Raw genomic sequence first — 20432 nt, forward strand, 5'->3', positions numbered from 1 at the left:
AGACATTGTTTTAGTAAATCTACAGACTCTCAGCCACAGCCCACGTGGGTAGGGAATTAGTAACCCTCAGGTGTGTGGGCCAACTGGAAATAAAAGGCTGAAAAGGCAATATCAAGTAATAAAGCAAAAAACAGAGAAACATATTTATATTAAAAGCGGGGGCTAGGGCTGGGGAGATAGCTCAGCTGGTAGAGTGCTTGCCTCGCAAGCCCAAGGCCCTGAATTCGATCCCCAGTACCACAAAAAAAAAAAAAAAAAAGTGGGGACTAAATGGGTGGAAAAGACATGATGGGTTTGATCCTAACAAAGGGAAGAATCCACAAATGCTTTATTTATAGTGAAACACATCAAAGGAATTTATTGTGAGGAGGGGCTACTCAAAGTAAATAAGAAGCAAGAGGCTACGTGGAAGTTAGCCTGATTGGGGACCTACGATTGTGCAGTAATTCTTCCTCTTCCAGGCAGCTGGCACTTCAAGACTAGTTGAGGCACTGGTATCTTTCTCTACCTCCTGGGAGTTGCGTTTGAACCTAGGGCTGTCTGAGCCAATAAATTCCACAGTATCACAGAATTCTCTTTAGGCAGGTCATCTGCCAAGGCAACGAAGCAGTCTCAGAGTGGTGAGATCATATCAAGAGTTCACCGAAGGGCACACCTCTGCTTTAGAAATGGCTCAGACACGCACATGGTTCATTCGTGGCTTCCCACAACAGACATTGCTATTTTACCTATAAGCACTTTCTGCTAAACCTTGCCAATTCTTTAGATTTAATAAATCACAATAGTAATATTAATAATTTTATCTCTACCTTGGTATCCCACCTTGTGATTATGACAATTTGTAATTTTTGTCTTTTTACCTTTCCCTAATTGCATATTTTTGAGGGTACAACTTTTTCATTCTTTTAATTTTCTGAATCTAAGAACTCAGAACATTGTGCTAAAAAATGTTCTTTTTATTTTCTCTTTACTCTGTCTTATAACCATCCTGAGAGCACTGATGAAATGTTATTTTTGTTCTCTCTTTCTCCCCCCTTTCACTTATTTGTTTTGTTTTTGTATTATGGGAGCTTAATAACAAATAGTTGCTTTTTCCCATCTTGCAAGATGGCTGGTGAAAAGGCTGAGGAACCAGACACTTAGGAGAAGAAACCTGGAGCCGAGAAGGCTGATGCCATTGGCACCGTTAGAAAGATAACTCTAAGGCTAAGAAACCCATAAAAGGGAAGCCCCACTGCAGTCAAAACCCTGCCTGAGAAAGATCCAAGATGGCGGACTAGAGGGAGGCTGCATTCCTTGTCACTCCGTAACTCCGATTTCAAGCAGAGGATATCTGTTTCTTGCTGAGGCAGTTTTTGCTGCTTATCAATCCCCTGCTGTTTACCCCATTTGTCTGCTGTGATCACCTAGTCTGCCAGCATATCGACACCATTTTTGAGTGTGGATTGCTCACTGTCAGGCACCTATCATCCACCATTTGCCTGCCTCTTAACTGTGCATCACCTGCCTTACACCTATCCATTACCAGACACACGAGGTTCACCTCCTGATCATCCGACAACAGTCAGCAAACTGATCGCAGACCGCCAGTGGAGGCTGCCTGCTGTTGCCTGGAAGTTCACTGTTAAAACACCTGCAGGTTTGATTACACGTGGCTACTGCCATTTTGAGACAACAGCCAGGTCCCATAGGACCCCTGGCCAGACTGACTAAGCCCCGTCTCCAGGATCCCTCGGCCCGACCAATCACTCCCTGCCTCTGGGGCCCTCACATCGACTGACTGCTCCCTGCTGCCAGGACCCCCAGACCAACTGACTGCACCCTATCATGGGGATCCCAGACCGATTGATTGCACCCGGCCTCCAGGATCCCACAACCACACCAAACACACCCGACCTCCAAGACCCCTGCCTAACCAACCGCACCCCACCTCCAGGACCTCCAGCTGACCACATCCACACCCTGAGCTGCAGCTCCCCATTTGCCAACACATTTCGAAGCCACAGTGGCCATCTTGGATAATCCTGGAAGCGGTAGCTCCGATTATTAGGTGGGGCAAATCCCATCCTGAGATGCCTGCTGGAGGCTTGAAGCTCGTCACATACCTCTCATACCTCTCATGCACCAGAGTCACATACCTCTCATGCACCAGGCTGCTGAAGACTGGGAGGTTTCATTATTATATGACTGTTATACTGTAGATTTTCTTTTTTTTCCTTATTGAAAAATTTTAAGTTTTTATTTCTTTACTTTTCTTGCTCTCTTTTCCTTTTGTTTACCTGTTCTCCCAGAGTCTCTTTCTCCCTTTTTTGCATGCTAACATCCAATATCTTTTGATTACGCTCCCACACTTTCTATTATCTAGAATTTCTGTACAATCTTTTCTTATCCCATTAACAGCTACATTCTACATCCCTCTGCATTCTCTTTGTCCTCCATTAGAAAATGCAGACCTTATTGCAAATCTGTTTGTTTTACTGAAGATAATATTTGAACTCATTCTGTTTATTATGACAATATTGTTATTGTCCTCATAGGGGCTATTTGGTCTAGGACTGCATAGTGTCTGAATTGGGCACTGCTAATATTGATCTCCCCTTAAAGAAAAGGTTTTGGAAACTTATAGGGCCACTATAAGCCTATAGGGGGAAATCTGCAATACCCCAGAGCTGCAGTGCTAGAGGGGAAGATACATGAACAACATGAAAAAACAAGGGAAGAAAATGAACCAAACAAATCTAGATTCTCTATTAATAGAAACCAATGACAGTATGTTAGAAGAAATGTCAGAAAAGGACTTCAGATTATATATGATTAAGATGATTCGCAAAGCAAAGGATGAAATAAGAGCAAATGCAGGCAATGAATGATAATACCAATAAGCTGAAAGAGCACCTGCAGGAAGCAAAAGATCATTTCAACAAAGAGATAGAGATTCTCAAAAAAAACCAAACGGAAATCCTTGAAATGAAGGAAACAATAAACCAAATAAAAAACTCAATGGAAAGCATCCCCAAAAGACAAGACCACTTGGTAGACAGAACCTCAGACAATGAAGACAAAATATTTAATCTTGAAAATAAAGTTGCCCAAACAGAAGATGGTAAGAAATCATGAACAGAATCTCCAAGAACTATGGGACATCATGAAAAGACCAAATTTAAGAATTATTGGGATTGAGGAAGGCACAGAGATACAAACCAAAGGAATGAATAACCTATTCAATGAAATAATAGCAGAAAATTTCCCAAGCCTGAAGAATGAAATGGAAAATTGAATACAAGAGACTTACAGAACACCAAATGCACAAAATCACAACAGATCCACACAAAGGCACATTATAATGAAAATGCCTAACATTCAAAATAAAGATAGGATTTTGAAGGCTGCAAGAGAAAAGCATCAGATTACATATGGGGGGGGGGGACCAATACGGATAGCAGCAGACTTCTCAACCCAGATGCTAAAAGCTAGAAGGGCCTAGAACAACGTATTTCTAGCGCTGAAAGAACATGGTTGCCAACCAAGAATCCTATACCCAGCAAAACTAACCTTCAGATTTGAAGATGAAATAAAATCCTTCCATGATAAACAAAAGTTAACAGAATTTACAAATAGAAAGCCTGCACTACAGAATGTTCTCAACAAAATATTCCATGAGGAGGAAATGAAAAACAACAATGGAGGTCAGCAAAGGGAGGAACTACCTTAGAGAAAAACCACTCAAAGGAGAAACCAAGCCAAATTAAAATCCAAAAATAAGCCCAAATGACTGGGAATACAAATCATATCTCAATAATAACCCTGAATGTTAATGGCCTAAACTCATCAATCAAAAGACATAGACTGGCAGAATGGATTAAAAAGAAAGACCCAACAATATGCTGCCTGCAAGAGCCTCATCTCATAGAAAAAGACATCCACAGACTAAAGGTGAAAAGATGGGAAAAAACCTACCACACACATGGACTCAGTAAAAAAGCGGGGCTTTCCATCCTTATATCAGGTAAAGTGGACTTCAAGTCAAAGTTAGTCAGAAGGGATAAAGAAGGACATTTCATACTGCTTAAGGGAACCATAAATCAGGAAGACATAACGATAGTAAATATTTATGCCCCAAACAATGGTGCATCCCTGTACATCAAACAAATCCTTCTCAATTTCAGGAATCACATAGACCACAACACAATAATTCTGGGTGACTTTAATGCACCGCTGTCACCACTAGATAGATCTTCCAAACTAAAACCGAACAAAGAAACCATAGAACTCAATAACACAATCAATAACCTAGACTCAATAGACATATATAGAATATTCCATCCATCAACGAGCGGATTCCCTTTCTCCTCAGCAGCACATGGAACCTTCTCGAAAATAGACCATATGTTATGCCACAAAGCAGCCCTTAGGAAATGCAAAAAAATAGAGATACTGCCTTGTGTTCTATCAGATCATAATGGACTGTGAGTAGAAATCAATTACAAAATAAAAAACAGAAATTACTCCAACACCTGGAGACTAAATAATGTGCTATTGAATGAAACATGGATAACAGAAAACATCAGGGAGGAGATAAAAAAATTCTTAGAGGTCAATGAGAACGATGATACAACATATCAAAATCTCTGGGACACTATGAAAGCGGTACTAAGAGGAAAATTCATTGCATGGAGCGCATTCCAGAAAAGAATGAAAAGTCAACAACTAAATGACCTAACATTACAGCTCAAAGCCCTAGGAAAAAGAAGAACAGAATAACAGCAAAGGTAATAGAAGATAGGAAATAATTAAAATCAGAGCTGAAATCAATGAAATTGAACAAAAGAAAAAATTCAAAAAATTGACAAAACAAAAAGTTGGTTCTTTGAGAAAGTAAACAAAATAGACAAACCCTTAGCCACTCTAACAAAGAGAAGGAGAGAGAAAACTCAAATTACTAAAATTGATGATGAAAAAGGAAATATCATGACAGATACCACTGAGATACATAACATAATTAGAAGCTACTTTGAAAATCTGTATTCCAACAAAATAGAATCTACTGAAGACATTGACAAATTTCTAGAGACATATGCTCCTCCCAAACTGAACCAGGAGGACATACACAATTTAAACAGATCAATATCAAGGAATGAAATAGAAGAAGCCATTAAAAATCTACCATCCAAGAAAAGCCCAGGACCAGACGGATTCTCAGCCGAGTTCTACAAGACCTTCAAAGAAGATCTCATTCCAATACTTCTCAAAGTATTCCAGGAAATAGAAAAAGAGGGTACCCTATTGAACTCATTCTAAAAGCTAATATCACCCTCATACCCAAACCAGGAAAAGACACATCAAGGAAAGAAAATTTTAGACCAATATTCTTGATGAATATAGATGCAAAGTTCCTTAACAAAATATTGGTAAACCGTATCCAAAAGCATATAAAGAAAATCGTGCACCACGATCAAGTGGGGTTCACCCCTGGAATGCAAGGTTGGTTTAACATCCGTAAATCAATAAACGTAATCCATCATGTCAATAGACTTAAGGATAAGAATTATATGGTTATTTCAATTGAGACAAAAAACACGTTTGACAAAATACAACACCCCTTCATGCTCAAAACACTAGAAAAAATAGGGATAGTAGGAACATACCTGAACATTGGAAAGGCTATTTATGCTAAGCCCATGGCCAACATCATTCTTAATAGAGAAAAACTGAAACCATTCCCTTTAAAAACGGGAACAAGACAGGGATGTCCTTTTCTCCACTTCTGTTCAACATTGTCCTTGAAACTCTAGGCAAAGCAATTAGGCAGACTAAAGTAATTAAAGGGATACGAGTAGGGAAAGAGGAACTTAAGCTGTCACTGTTTGCTGATGACATATTTCTCTATTTAGAGGATCCAAAAAACTCCTCCAGAAAACTTCTAGACCTCATCAATGAATTCAGCAAAATAGCAGGCTATGAAATCAACACGCATAAATCTAAAGCATTTTTATATGCAAGCGACGAAACAACTGAAAGGGAAATGAGGAAAACAACTCCATTTGCAATAGCCTCATAAAATAAAATAAAATAAAATACTTGGGCATCAATCTAACCAAAGAGGTAAAAGATCTCTACAATGAAAACTACAAAACATTGAAGAAAGAAATTGAGAAAGACCTTAGAAGATGGAAAGATCTCCCATGTTCTTGGATAGGCAGAATTAATATTGTCAAAATGGCCATACTACCTAAAGTGCTATACAGATTCAATGCAATTTCAATTAAAATCCCAATGATGTACCTTACAGAAATAGAGCGAGCAATCATGAAATTCATCTGGAAGAATAAGAAACCTAGAATAGGTAAAGCAATCCTTAGCAGGAAGAATGAAACAGGGGGTATCGCAGTACCAGACATTCAACTATACTACAAAGCAATAGTAACAAAAATGTCATGGTATTGGCACCAAAATAGACAGGTAGATCAATGGTACAGAATAGAGGACACGAACACAAACCCAAAGAAATACAATTTTCTCATACTAGACAAAGGTGCCAAAAATATGCCATGGAGAAAAGATAGCCTCTTCAACAAATGGTTGTGGGAAAACTGGAAATTCATATGCAAGAGAATGAAACTAAACCCCTATCTCTCACCCTGCCCAAAAATCAACTCACAATGGATCAAGGACCTTGAAATCAGACCAGAGACCCTGCATCTTATACAAGAAAAAGTAGGTCCAAATCTTCACCTTATTGGCTTAGGATCAGACTTCCTTAACAGGACTCCCATAGCACAAGAAATAAAAGCAAGAATCAATAACTGGGATAGATTCAAACTAAATAGCTTTCTCTCAGCAAAGGAAACTATCAGCAATGCGAAGAGAGAGCCTACAGAGTGGGAGAATATCTTTGCCACTCATACTTCAGATAGAGCGCTAATTTCCAGAATCTATAAAGAACTCAAAAAACTCTACACAAAGAATGCAAATAATCCAATCAACAAATGGGCTAAGGATATGAACAGACATTTCACAGAAGAAGATCTACAAGTAATCAACAAACATATGAAAACATGTTCACCATCTTTAGTAATAAGAGAAATGCAAATCAAAACTACACTAAGATTCCATCTCACCCCAATTTGAATGGCGATTATCAAGAACACAAGCAACAATAGGTGTCGGAGAGGATGTGGGGAAAAAGGTACATTCATACATTGTTGGTGGGGCTGCAAATTAGTGCAGCCACTCTGGAAAGCAGTGTGGAGATTCCTTAGAAAACTTGGAATGGACCCACCATTTGACCCAGCTATCCCACTCCTTGGTCTATACCCAAAGGACTTAAAATCAGCATACTACAGAGATACAGCCACATCAATGTTCATAACTGCTCAATTCACAATAGCCAGATTGTGGAACCAACCCAGATGTCCTTCAATTGATGAATGGATAAAGAAACTGTGGTATATATATACAATGGAATATTACTTCACCATAAAGAATGATGAAATTATGGCATTTACACGCAAATGGATGAAATTGAAGAATATCATGCTAAGTGAGATAAGCCAACCTCACAAAACCAAAGAACGAATGATCTCGCTGATAAGTGGATGATGACACATAATGGAGAGTTGGAAGGGGCAAGAATGGAGGAAGGAGGGACTGTATAGAGGAAAAAGTGGGTGGGAGGGGTGGGGGGGGAAGGTAAAAATAACAGAATGAATCAAATATCATTACCCTATGTAAATGTATGACTATGCAAATGGTATGCTGTTACTCCATGTGCAAACAGAAACATGTATCCCATTTGTTTACAATAAAAATAAATTTAAAAAAATAACCCTGCCTGGTTAGAGGAATTGGCAGATGTTCCCGATCCTCTATGTATTCCTGAAAGCCTGTGTACAAGAGAAAGTAAACAGTTGCTAAATCCAAAGTCAAAAAGAAGAAAAAGGAGAAGGTTCTTGCTTCTGTCACAAAACCACTCAATGGTGACAAGAATGGTGGTGCCAGGGTGGTTAAACTTCTCAGAATGCTTAGATGTTATCTGTGGAAGCTGTTGAGCCATGACAAAAAAACCCTTCAGTCAGCATGAGAGAAAATTTCAAGCCAGTATCACTCCTGGGACCATCTTGATCATTCTCACTGGGGACAACAGAGGCAAGAGAGTGGTTTTCCTGGACCAATTGAGCAGTGGCTTGTTCCTTGTTGCTGAACTTCTTTCCCTCAATCAAGTTCCTCTGTGTAGAATACACCAGAAATTTGTTATCATTACCTCCACAAAGATTGATATCATAACGTGAAAATCCCAAACCACCTTATGGTTTGTTTACTTCAAGAAGAAGCTGTGGAAGCCCAGACACCAGGAAGGTGAGATCTTCAACAGAGAAAGAAATATGAGATTACAGAGCAGCGCAAGGTTGATCAGAAAGCTATGGGCTCACAAATTTTACTTCCAAACAAACTCTTCCTCACTTCCAGGGCTACATGTGATTGGTTTTCTCTAAAAATGGAATTTATCCTCACAAGTTGGTGCTTTAAATTTCTTACCAAGAACCTAATTAAATAACTGATACATTAAAAAAAATAACACAATAGTTGTATTTAGGTCAATGTATATTGTTAACTTTTATTGACTTGAGTGCTATATTTTGAGGTTTTCAGTTTTGTTAATTTTTATATTCTATTGTTTCTGAGTTAAGAATTTATGAGACAGTCATAATAGCTCAAATAAAATATTTCTCATTATTATTTATAGATAATGAGGAGATACAATCTGCCACAACATGTATTGTAAGCATTTCCCTAATTAATATTTGGTGACTATTTTATTGAAATTGCTGTGTTATAGGCTACCTATTTTATGGGAGTATAAAAATTACTTCATATTTCTCAAATTAATATAAATTCATATTCTTATGGCTATAAAATGAATAATCACTATGAAATTTAAATCTGGATAGGATTTTAACCTGAAGTTTAATCTGCTTTCCTTACATTCTCTTCTACTTGAGAATTTAAAGTCAGGGTACAATGAATTTTGAAGGACCAACATCTTACAATTTTGATATTTATTGTTAAGACAAAGAATATTAAATGAAAAATACAAAAATAGATACTGAATTACTTACGAAACCACAGCAAAATAGTGATGTTTTAAAAAGCTGCTAAAAACAACAAATATTGCAAAATTAAATGTCTAATCTTTGTTTTTGTATTTTCCCTCTACATTTTGGTTATAAATTTGTTACCATCTCTTCCTATGTCAATTTTATAGTATTTTCTACCATAATAATAAAATGATTAATTCAGTCCTCTCTTTATTGTGGTTGATCAAAATGTTACTACTAATAGTTCAGAAAAGCTTCTTTCAGCTTCCTAACTCATTATTGTGATACAACTATTCACAGATATGCTATTTTTTCATAACTCAGCTTCGTGCAGTGCACTATAGATCCAGGCATTTTGGTTGGGTTTAAGGAAGGTGGACATGCCTAGGAGAGGGGAAGCTTTGACATTGTTTGACCCAGCATTACCACTTACTGAATGTTCTTACTCTTGTTATTTAACCTGTGTCAGATGAAGAGTAGACTCAAGTGCTTCCAAGCCAGTATTTTTTAATTTAAACTAAATTTCAGAATAGTTTGGTCTATAGTTTCAAGAGTTATCTTATTTAGGAACTGGGGTTGTGACTCAGTGGTAGAGTGGTTGCCTAGCATGTATGAGGCACTGGGTTCAATCCTCGGCACCACATATAAATAAATGAATAAAATAAAGGTCTATCAACATATAAAAAATTTAATAGTTATCTTATTTAATACCCTTAATATTGTGAGATGAGAATTTTGAGATTTAAAGGCATATGAGAATCTTACCTAAAGTGACACTGCATGTGGACTATGGGCTGGGTGCTGAAGGGACATCTGTGTTAACAGCATTTATATCACGAACATCACTGGGGGCAGTAGCAATAGTTATAAGATCATTATGTAACTTACTGCGGTACTGGGGATTGAACCCAGGACCTCGTGCTTCAATCCCTAGGGCCTCATGCATACTAGGCAGGTGCTCTTCCACTGATCTACATTCCCAACCCCTACCCACCTTTTTTAAAATTTTATTTTGAAACAGAGCCTAGGCTGGCCTCAAACTCCCAATTCTCCTGCCTCAGTCTCCTGAATAGTTGGAATTTATAGGTATGTGTCACCACTCCCAGCAAAAGCAAATATTTTTTTAAAAAAACAAAATCCCTACCCCCTTTTGTCAATTCTTTATACTTGGCTCACCTTCTCTTTACAAGTTTAACCAGTTTCCTTGAAAATTTATTTCTCTGTTTAGACTTTTTAAAAAAATTATTTATTTTTTTTTAAACTTTTTTACAGACTGCATTTTGATTCATTGTACACAAATTGGATACATCATTTCATTTCCATGGTTGTACACGATGTAGATTCATACCATTCATGTAATCATACATGTACATAGGGTAATGATGTCTGTCTCATTCCATCATTTTTCATACCCCCTCCCTCTCATTTCCTTCTACAGAATCCAGAGTTCCTCTATTCTTCTCTCACTCCCCACATCCACCACCCCCTTATTCTAATGTATTCCTGTTTCAAATTCATTTTCTTTCACCAGTTAGTTATGGAAGGTCTATTATGAGAATGCTGCTACATTAAAAGGTAGTTGCATTGTGATCACTTACAAAGGTACTCTCTTGTGCTCAGTGACCTTAGTGGAACTTGTCTTTGAGAGGTCAGCTCAGCCCCTGAGTGGTCTTTTGTGCACAAAGAGAGTCAATTTAACAGAACTAGGATTAATTGTCCTATGAGGGCTTTATTAGTGACTTTTTTAAAAAAGAGAAGAAAGTAATCCATTGGTATATCTGGTAGAATAAAAAGCCTATGGGACTGAGAAGACAAAGATAAAATAATAATTGTATGGAGCAACCTAGTATGATGGTTAATTTTACATATCAACTTGGCTAGGCCCACAGTATCTAGATATTTGGTCAAACATCTATCTGGATATTACTGTGAAAGTACTTTTTGGGTGAAATTAACATTTAAAGCAGTAGAATTTGAGTTAAGCAGATCATCCTCTATTATGTGAATGGGCCTTTTTCAGTTAGTTGAAGAATTGAAGAATGAACTCCCTAAAGGAAGAGGAGTTCCTGCCTCCAGACTGCCTGTGGACTTTAGCTACAGTACCAGCTCTTCCTTGGATCTGCAGCCTGTTTTGCTTCCCTACCCTGTATATTTTAGATTTGCCAGTCCAAACAATTCTGTGAGCCATTCCTTAAAATTAATGCTTGTCTCTTCTCTCTAACTCTCCTTCCTATCGATTCTGTTTCTCTGGAGAATGCTGAATAATAATATTGATTAATACAGGTGAATGATAAATATTAATTTCTAGTGATCCTTCAAATTTATATAGGATATCCAGTTGACTGGGATCTGCATGGTTTTGGCTTACTTTTTTTCTTTTTATGCTCGTTTTGATTTTCAGGATTTTTGGGGGGAGGACAAATACTTAATATCTTTGTTCAGTATTTGCTCTTTAAGTTATGGATGATTAATAAAAGCCAGAATATATCAAATATTGAGTAATTTATAATACTTTAAAAGTGTATTCCTATACTTTACTTACACAAACCATCTGGGATAGTTAAAAGTGTTTTAGAAATAAAAAGTGACAATAAAACAGAACCAAGAGTTTATTGATTTTGTTATGATCAAAGCGTGTCACAAAGGTTATCTCAGGTAAACCTCACAGTGACCCATGGCATGGGTAATCTAATTATACCTAGTGTACAGAGGTTCACGTGAGCAGCACACTCAGTAAGTGCTAGGTTAGAAGTTGAACTCTGGTCACCTTGTTCCAAAGAAACCTATGCTGGTTTCCTCCTACAGGGATGTCTTTCTCATTTTTTTCCCCCAAGGTGGGCAAGACATATCTCAGAGACATTTGTGACATGGGTTTCTGTGCTGGTGTCATTTTTCTGGAACTGAACTAAAAGTCTGGAACTCAATTAGAACAGAGATCAAATGACTTGGCTGCAGAACCAGCGCCTTGCTCCTCCTGAGTTAAAGATTCTCATTTATGGCTATTAATATTGAAAGGGATGAAATGTATCTTTATATCAGTCATCAATTTTCCCCTGCCTTCATGGAGTTGCTTCAGAACAACTCTGGGGAAATTTAAAGGCAACTGAAGAAGTAAGGAGAAGAAACAGAGGATCAGGGAATTTAGGCTTAGGATACTTAGGACTCCTAGATAGCTTCTTATCCTTGTGCCTTGTTTCACAGATGAGGAAACTGAGGCAAGAGTTAAATCACCCATTCACAGGACCATAGACTGGAGCATCTAATGTGCACACGGAATCACTAGGAATCTTAATTAAAACAGATTCTGATTTTGTAGGACTTGGTTTGGGCCCAGAAGTCTATATTTCTAACAAGCTCCCAGGTAAAGATGCTGCTGCTGGTCCAGGGGTTGCACTGTGAGTAGGAAGGAGAGAGAGATGTATTATGACAGGTAAGCTAATAGAAAGGGAAGAAGCAAACTGCATTTTACTAAGTCCCATAATAAGTGGTAATGATATGTACAATGTTTATTAATACTCAGATGATCTCTCAAAAATACTAATTTATTGATGATGACATGATTTATTAGAGTTTGAAATTGTATCATCATCAATTAAAACTGGGAATAATATTGAAATTTTGTCATGGGGATTAAGAATTGAACAGGCTAAACAATATACTGATTTTTAATTTGTTTGCAGTTAAGCAAAATGAATATGATTCAATGAATGTGATTATACTGGTACATAATTGGAAAGCTACAATTTAATAGTTGCCTGTGTGGAAAAGATCTAGAGGCATTAGTTACTAGTAAGCTTATTGAGTCAATAAAATGTTATGGTTGCATTAATAGAAGTATGGCATGTGGGGAAAGAATGTGTTAGTTCCTTTCATATTGCACAAGTCATCACATACCTGGAAGCTGTGCTCAGTGCAGGGTGTATTACAAAAAGGATATTAGAGATCTGGAATACCTTTGGGCAATTGGCAACAAACATGATAGGATCATGAATTTGAGGAATGGTTAAAAAATTGTGCATTTAACCTGAAGATTAAAGTGACATACAGAACAATGAAAGAACTGACCCAGATATTTGAAGGTATATCATATGTGTGATAAGATAGGCTCATTCTATGAGACCCTTGAATATGATTAGAGTCAGTAAAAGTGGACACTAGAGACAAATTCTTGCATATTTTATGGCATTTGTGGGGAGACCAAGGAAGAGAACTGGGAGTTGAATTCCAGCTGTGTGACCTTGGAGTATATCACTTGGACACTGAGTCTCAGAGTGACTCATTTTCCAAATGGGGGAAAAGAATTCTTTCTTCTGATCATTATAAGTAGTCTAAGAGATAATATGTGAAAACACATAGCTAAGTGTGACAGTGCTGATTTAATCACTTTTTAAAATATCATTAACCAGATCAGTCTAGCGCAAGTAATCCAGAAAGAAGTAAGTTACCCCTCACTGGAGGCATCCAAGTCAAACATAATTAAGCACTTGGGAATTAGGGATGAGAACCTCGCACAGATTTTTCTGCCAGCCAGAAAGTATTATATACCTTGAACATGATTGATAGGTTTCTTTCCAACTTTAAGAGTCTGTGCAGACTGGTATCACCACTCTCTTTTCCTGGCTATTAAAAATGCAAGTGTAAAAATTGCTTCATTCAATTGTAATGCTATGCACTTCTCAGTCCAAAATAGGGAGGCAGAAATGGACTTTGAGCTTGTCATTGCTGACTCCCAAATAGAATGATCTTCCTTTGAACTCTAAAATGGTTCCATTTATGATGGTATTAAGTACATATCTTTCTTTCAAAAATGGTGCCATACAGAATAGCTTCCTATTTGGTATGATTTGAGAAGGGCAAAGGAAGATTCAATTTTCACAAAATCATTTTTCCCAATGGTCCCACTACACATCTTTAAGTTCCTCTATTATTTCATTTCTTTGTATAGAGCTATCAAAATGTGAATATGATCTAGGATGACTAACCTCAAGCCATTATCTGTCATTAACATCTTGGCCAGACTTAGCCTGGGCATTGTGTGTTATTGTGATGTTCATGAAAATGCACTTCTCAGTTCTCCTGCTGTAAGGGTGTATGTATTATTGGCTGACACCCCCAACTATTAGCCTTCTGGATTCTCTACCAAGTGTGTGCTCAAGTCCATTTTTGTGGGTCATTTCGGCCAATGTCTAACCATAGCTTATTAATGTAGGTGAATTCCTAAGTAATGTGGGATTCCTCCAACAGGTGATTTTATGAGGAGTCCCCAATCGGCCCAATCTTCCTAGACACTTGTTGTAGTCTGGGATGCTTCCTCCCCAGTACTCATCCTCACAAGCCTTCCACCTGCACTGTGGTCTAAAGGCTCTGCCTGTCTCCTCCTGCTCCCTCCTCTTTATCTTTCACAGGCATTCCCCCAACAAGTCTCTGTACATCTAACTTCTAGAGGACCCAAATTAACATGAGTGGTGCCAGGAGTGGACTGAGAAAGCAAGTGGTAACTTGAGGTTGTGATGTGGACTTACTCACAGCTCCAAAACCAAAAAGGAAACCATCCTGAGTGATATATAGGGTATGGGAGACCCCTGGCACAGGGTGAAGGCCCAAATGCTAAAATTTTCATCCATGGTGACCTGAAAAAAATGTTCCTGAGAGGAGACTCCACTTAAAGGAGCAATGATTAGGTGTTTTAAAATTATGGAGAGAGAGAGAGAGGTATCTACAAGGGCAGTTGGGTTGACTGGTTACTACTTAGTTGTACTAATGTCTCTTGTAGAGTATGAGATGGAGGCCTTTCTAATAAGAAACTGAGGACCTTGATAAGCAGTTAAAGGCTAAATGTGAAGACCAGAGTCTCTGATAGGATATAAAAAGACTCCGATCTCCTGAAACGTAAGTGGGACATAGCCAAGCAGTGTCTAACTATTAGTTAGAAAGTTATTTAGAATTGCAGAGTAGGTATGTTATGCTAAGGTCAGAACCCTGGTGAGAAAACATGGAACCCTGGAAAATGGGTGGGAGCCATCTGAATGGATGTCTCTGAAGACTGCTCTAAACCCTCTGAATCTGCCAAAGGGACTCAGTTTTCCTGAGTATGAGCCAGTTGTTGACCTGATAGAAGATGCTGAAGTCTTGCTCCTACTTTCTCACCTGACTGCCAGGTGGATTCTAGGTTAAATCCCAGCATTATCTGACTGGGGACCTACTAGGTCCCCACTGATTAGGGAGGAAGGATACTATACACTGAAGGATTTTCAGAATTCCCTAGAATGTACCTGCCATTGAAAGAGTACCCCTGGAAGTAGATTTTGAGGGTGCTTCATCAATGGATCTGGAATGTATGATTAGATTTACAAGAATTCATTTTCTCAGGGACATTTCCTGAGATGTGAGATCAAACACCCTGGCAAAACCCCCACAAAGTGAGGCAAATTTATTGGTAGGGTAGCACACAGAAATCTGGGAAAAGTGATGGCCCTTGCTGAGGAAAGTGAAAACGTGTGTGTTTCCTTGACAGACAATAGAGGAAGGAATAGAAAGGCGCAGGTGAGTGTGTGTGTGCTAGAGTGGATATATTATGTGAAGTCAGAAGGTTGGCCAGAGGATTGTGTTAGATGAGAAGGATACAGCATTCACCAAGACCATTGGGAAAGCTCTGCAAGAGGGGCAACAACATCATTAATACATCTGTTGGTAGATACTCCTCTGCAGGTCAGGGGTGATGGTAGAGGAGGTAATTAGAGAACTAGATTCCTGGATAGTTACCAATGGCATGGACAACTATTCAGAGGTGTGAAGGGAAAGTATTGGCAGATTGAAGATAGGAGGTCTTGGCTGGAGTATTGTGCATGAATGTGCAGTAAGGCCTCTGTGTCCTTGTGTTACATCAAGGGGTTCAACCAACTGTGGGTTGAAAATATTCAGAAAAATATTTGCATCTGTGCTAAATGTGTACAGACATTTTTCTTGTTATTATTCCCTAAATAATACAGTGTAGAACCCATTTATGTTTCTTTCACATTGTGTTAGATATGATAAGTAATCTAGAGGGAATTTAAAGTACATGGGAGGAAATGTGTAAATTATATGCAAATATCATACTATTTTATATAAAGGACTTTAGCATCTGCGACTTGATATTTGCAAGGGTTCCTGGAATCAGTTCCCCTTGGATACACAGGAATGTGGGAAGATCTTTGTATCATATATTAACTCCCACTAGAAGGCATTCACCACAGAAGAGGAACTGAATAACCAAGCAGACAAGATGGTGCAGCCAGTTGAAATTAGTGGCCTTTGTTATCAGCTGCCAGACCTGGAAGAAAGAGACATGAATGGAAAGGCCAAGGTAACAATGAGGGAGGTTTAGTTTGGTCCAATGGCCGGGATTCCCATTTACCTTGGGAGTTACTGCTGCCTGGGTGTCCAAACTGTTAGCAACATAGACCAGAACTGAGCTGTTGGTATGTCAATATTCCTTGAAGGGACCACATTCCTCTTATGGCAAGCATCCACATTGACCTTCTTCTATTCTGAAGGGTCAGCAGTTTATCATAGGAATAAGCACCTATTCTGGACAAGGGTTTGTCTTTTCCTCAGGCAGACCTCTAGCCAACACCTTTGCTGAGGGCTCACAGAATGTCTGACCCATAGGTGAAAGATCCCACACAGTACAGTTCCTGATCTGGGATCCCCATAGGTGAAGGAGTGTTCCATGATCATGGATCATGTGCCAAATCCAGAAGAAGTCAACCTCATAGAGTACTGGAATGACCTCTTAAAGGCATAGCTGAAACAGCTCAGGTGACATTCAGAAAGAAGTGCCATCTTTCAGGCCGTAGCAGTGCACACATTAAATCAGAGGCATACATATATATGCTGCTATGTCCCTATAGGAAGAATACATGGGTGTGGGAACCCCAGAATAGAGGAGTGCTTCTATGTAGCATCACTCCCAGTGATACACCAAGGGATTTTGTGATTCCCATTATCATACTTCAAAGTGCTGGTCTACAGTGCTGGTGTACTTTTACAAGAGGGTCCCAGAGAGTCCCATTGAACTAACCATAAACTAAGATCATCACCAAGACACTTTGGATTCCTCATGTCCAAAGATTATTGAAGGGAATGAGGGGTCACTATTGTGGTGGAAGTAATTTCCCCTGAGCCACAGGAGGAAAAAGGGCTGCTTTTACATGATGGGGGCAAGAAGGAATACATACAGAATCTGGAACCCAGGAGATCCATTTGGAAAGTTTCTGATACTCCATTGTCCCATTTTGACTTTGAATGGACATAAGCCACAACCCTACTCTAAGAAGAATATAATTACCAGTGCCTCAGATCCCTCAGGAATGAAGGTTTGCATGAAATTGTTGAAGATGAGGGGACTGAGGAGGAGGAGGCAGAGAATGAGAACCAGACACAATCCCAAGACTAACTGCAGCACTGGCAATGATAATTCCTACTACGAACCTCTCTCATCCCAATTTCCTCTCAGGAAGAAACCATGAGATCCATGGAGGACCTGCTTCCTGAATCTGTGTAGAGAAGTAGGTTGTGCTATGTTGATGGGGTGACCACGGTGGCCATGAAAATGCAAAACTCAGATCTCAGATCTCCTGCCACCGGGAATACTGACTGTCCTAGATGCTCCCCCTCCGGATTTACCACTACATTCACCATGAGGTCACCTTCCTCCATCTGAGGTCTGATCTTATCCTCCTGAGAGATGTGATGCTCCTCCAACAACAGTGGAATTTGACTCAGGATTATCCGTCAGTCATTAGCAAGCTGAACTTTTCTAGGATCAAGGCTCTTCCTGCTGCATCCTTCCCTTTTCCTTCTTCTTCACTGCATCTTCATCTGAAATTTCTTCCTACTGTTCCTTCTCCTTCTCCTCTCTGTAAGTTCAGTTTCCTTATAAATGTACCTTGGGTGTTTAATCCTGTCCCAGTATCTACTTCACAGAAGACCTACACTAAACTCATACCATAGGAAATGATTGACTTTTGACTCTGTTCTGGATTCAAATCTTATTTCTGCCCTTTATTAACTATATGACCTTTGTCATACAACTTTCCCTTGTTTTCCCCATCAAGGAAAATATTTCTTACTCCTAAAGTTACAGTGAATATTGAATGAGTTCACACCTGAAGAACATCTATCACATGCTTCCTATAACAGCAGATTCACAGTTCCTTCTTCATCTTTGTCCTTTAGTAGGACAGCAAGATAGTGGGACACTATACTATTGAATTTTGGTACGAAATTGCAAGGAAGTAAAAGGAAGAAATCCCAGCAGTTCTATATGACAAGCTTGGCTCCCTGGGCAAGACTCTTCTGAAAGATTTGGTACTTGGGAATTTAGATGCTGGGAGTCAAGGAAGGGAAGGGTGGGGCACAGAAATGAGAACAAACTTGATACTTTTATCTTAAGGACAGTCCCCTTCTGTTCTGTGTAATTCCTAGTGTAAGATTTTTTTTTTTTTTTTTGAAGAACCTTAAAGGCAACCACAAGGTAGAAAAGAAGTCCCCACCCACGGGGTGGAAAAGTGGTCTCATCTGTCTGAGCAGCACTGGCCACGCCTGACTCTCCACCTCAGCATCCGCTTTCATCTCAGGGCCTTTTAGTGTTTCACACAAAAGAGCTGCACATCTGATTCATGCTCTGAAGAGTATGAATGGCCATGACTAATGACTGGGGAACTTTCTGAAGAGCCTTGAACATTTAATCATCAGGAACAATTTAGTCCACTTCAACTGAAGTTTTCTTAAGCTCCACATATATCAGAATTTGCTTGAGAACATGAAATAAGTTTTCTATGCTGTTCACATGTGACTGGCCCCTTGTTTATATGGGTTCACTACTAGCCCCATCTGGACCAGTCTGTAGAGATTTACTTTTTGTGAACTTTCTCACTGGGGTGTGGTTGGGGACAAGGGACAGGGGAGAGAAGGAATTGAAATAGGGGGAAAGTATACAGAACTTCAGTGGTTCTCTATGACCTGGGACCTTTAAAGTTAAGTCTAGATGGGACTTTGAGTCCCTACTCTCACTAGGCTGATGTGAGGAATAAACTAAATATGAGAACACACTTGAAGCAGAGAGAAAGTGCCTGGCATTTAAATGCTCAACAAATGCTTACATTGTTGAAATAAGAGCAACATCATTTTTTCATATTGCCCTTCCCTCTCCCTATAATGCCCTGCCTTCTTCTGTACATTGACCTAGTGTTTCTTGTCCTTTCATTTCCTTCTTGGAGTGCTCAGTTCAGACCACACCGATGTGTTCTTTATTTAATGCTGTGGGAACTTATCTTTTCACCTTTACTGGGTACAGACAACATTTTGCTTTGTGTTATGCTTTAGGCATCTGTCTTATCTTGATTTAGGAGAAAGGTAAGATGGGGTAGTGGTTAGATTATGGGATGAGAAGCTGGAATGATTGGATTCCATTATTTACTAGATATGTGGGCAAGTAACTTAGACTTCGTAAACCTCAGTTTCATTGTCTGTAAAATGGGAAACTTCAACTTAACCTTTTATGTTTGCTGAGTAGTTAGAGATGAATATTATATTATTTTGTTTTCCATTGCTATAACAAAATAGCCAAGACTGGATAGTTTATAAAGAAAATGGCTTTATTTAGCTCATAATTTGGGGGACTGAAAATTAAAGATTGAGTATCCCCATTGACTTGGCCTCTGCTGAGGACTTAATGACAGATGGCATTAGGGTGGAAGTGCATGCAAGAAGGAGAGATGATACTAGATCACAGTGTGGGACAGAAAGCCAGAAAGAGTGAGTGGGGAAATTGTTACTCTTATATAACAAGTCCTCCCATGGGAATTAACTGGGGTCCCCTGAGAACTATGTTAATCCCTTTTGAGGGCAATTTCCCTAATGACCTAGTGACTTCCCACTGGGCCCCACTTCTTAAAGGTCCTACTTCCTCTTAACATAGCCACATAATCATATAATCATATCCCAACCATAGTGAATATAGAAAACATCAGGTACATAGGAAGGAATAATAATTTTATTATTCATCTAATGTTTTATTTCCCTTTCTATCTGTCAGAAAATGCAGCAGGAGCTACACTATATTCACTTCATAAATATTTGAAGAAAATTGAATTTTTTTGCAACCATTTTAAAGGTACACATTGTTATGAAACGCATTTTTCATACTTCCCTGGGCATAAGAATCCCTTGGGAAATATGATTTGGCAGGTCTGGAGTAGGGTATTTTAACATGCACCTCAGGGCATTCTGATATTCACACCATTTGGGAAAACTTCTATAAAATAAACTTGAATGATGCTTAAGACCGTCAAC

The 20432-nt window shown here is 38.9% G+C and overlaps 1 pseudogene; it reads left to right on the plus strand.

The window, feature by feature from the left end:
• Positions 1–1107: 1107 nt before the first annotated feature.
• On the plus strand, positions 1108–16881 carry LOC124983522 (60S ribosomal protein L6-like; annotated as a pseudogene).
• The last annotated feature ends 3551 nt before the right edge of the window (positions 16882–20432 follow it).

Source organism: Sciurus carolinensis, chromosome 1 (assembly GCF_902686445.1).
Source record: "Sciurus carolinensis chromosome 1, mSciCar1.2, whole genome shotgun sequence".
In the NCBI taxonomy this organism is placed as follows: Eukaryota; Metazoa; Chordata; class Mammalia; order Rodentia; family Sciuridae; genus Sciurus; species Sciurus carolinensis.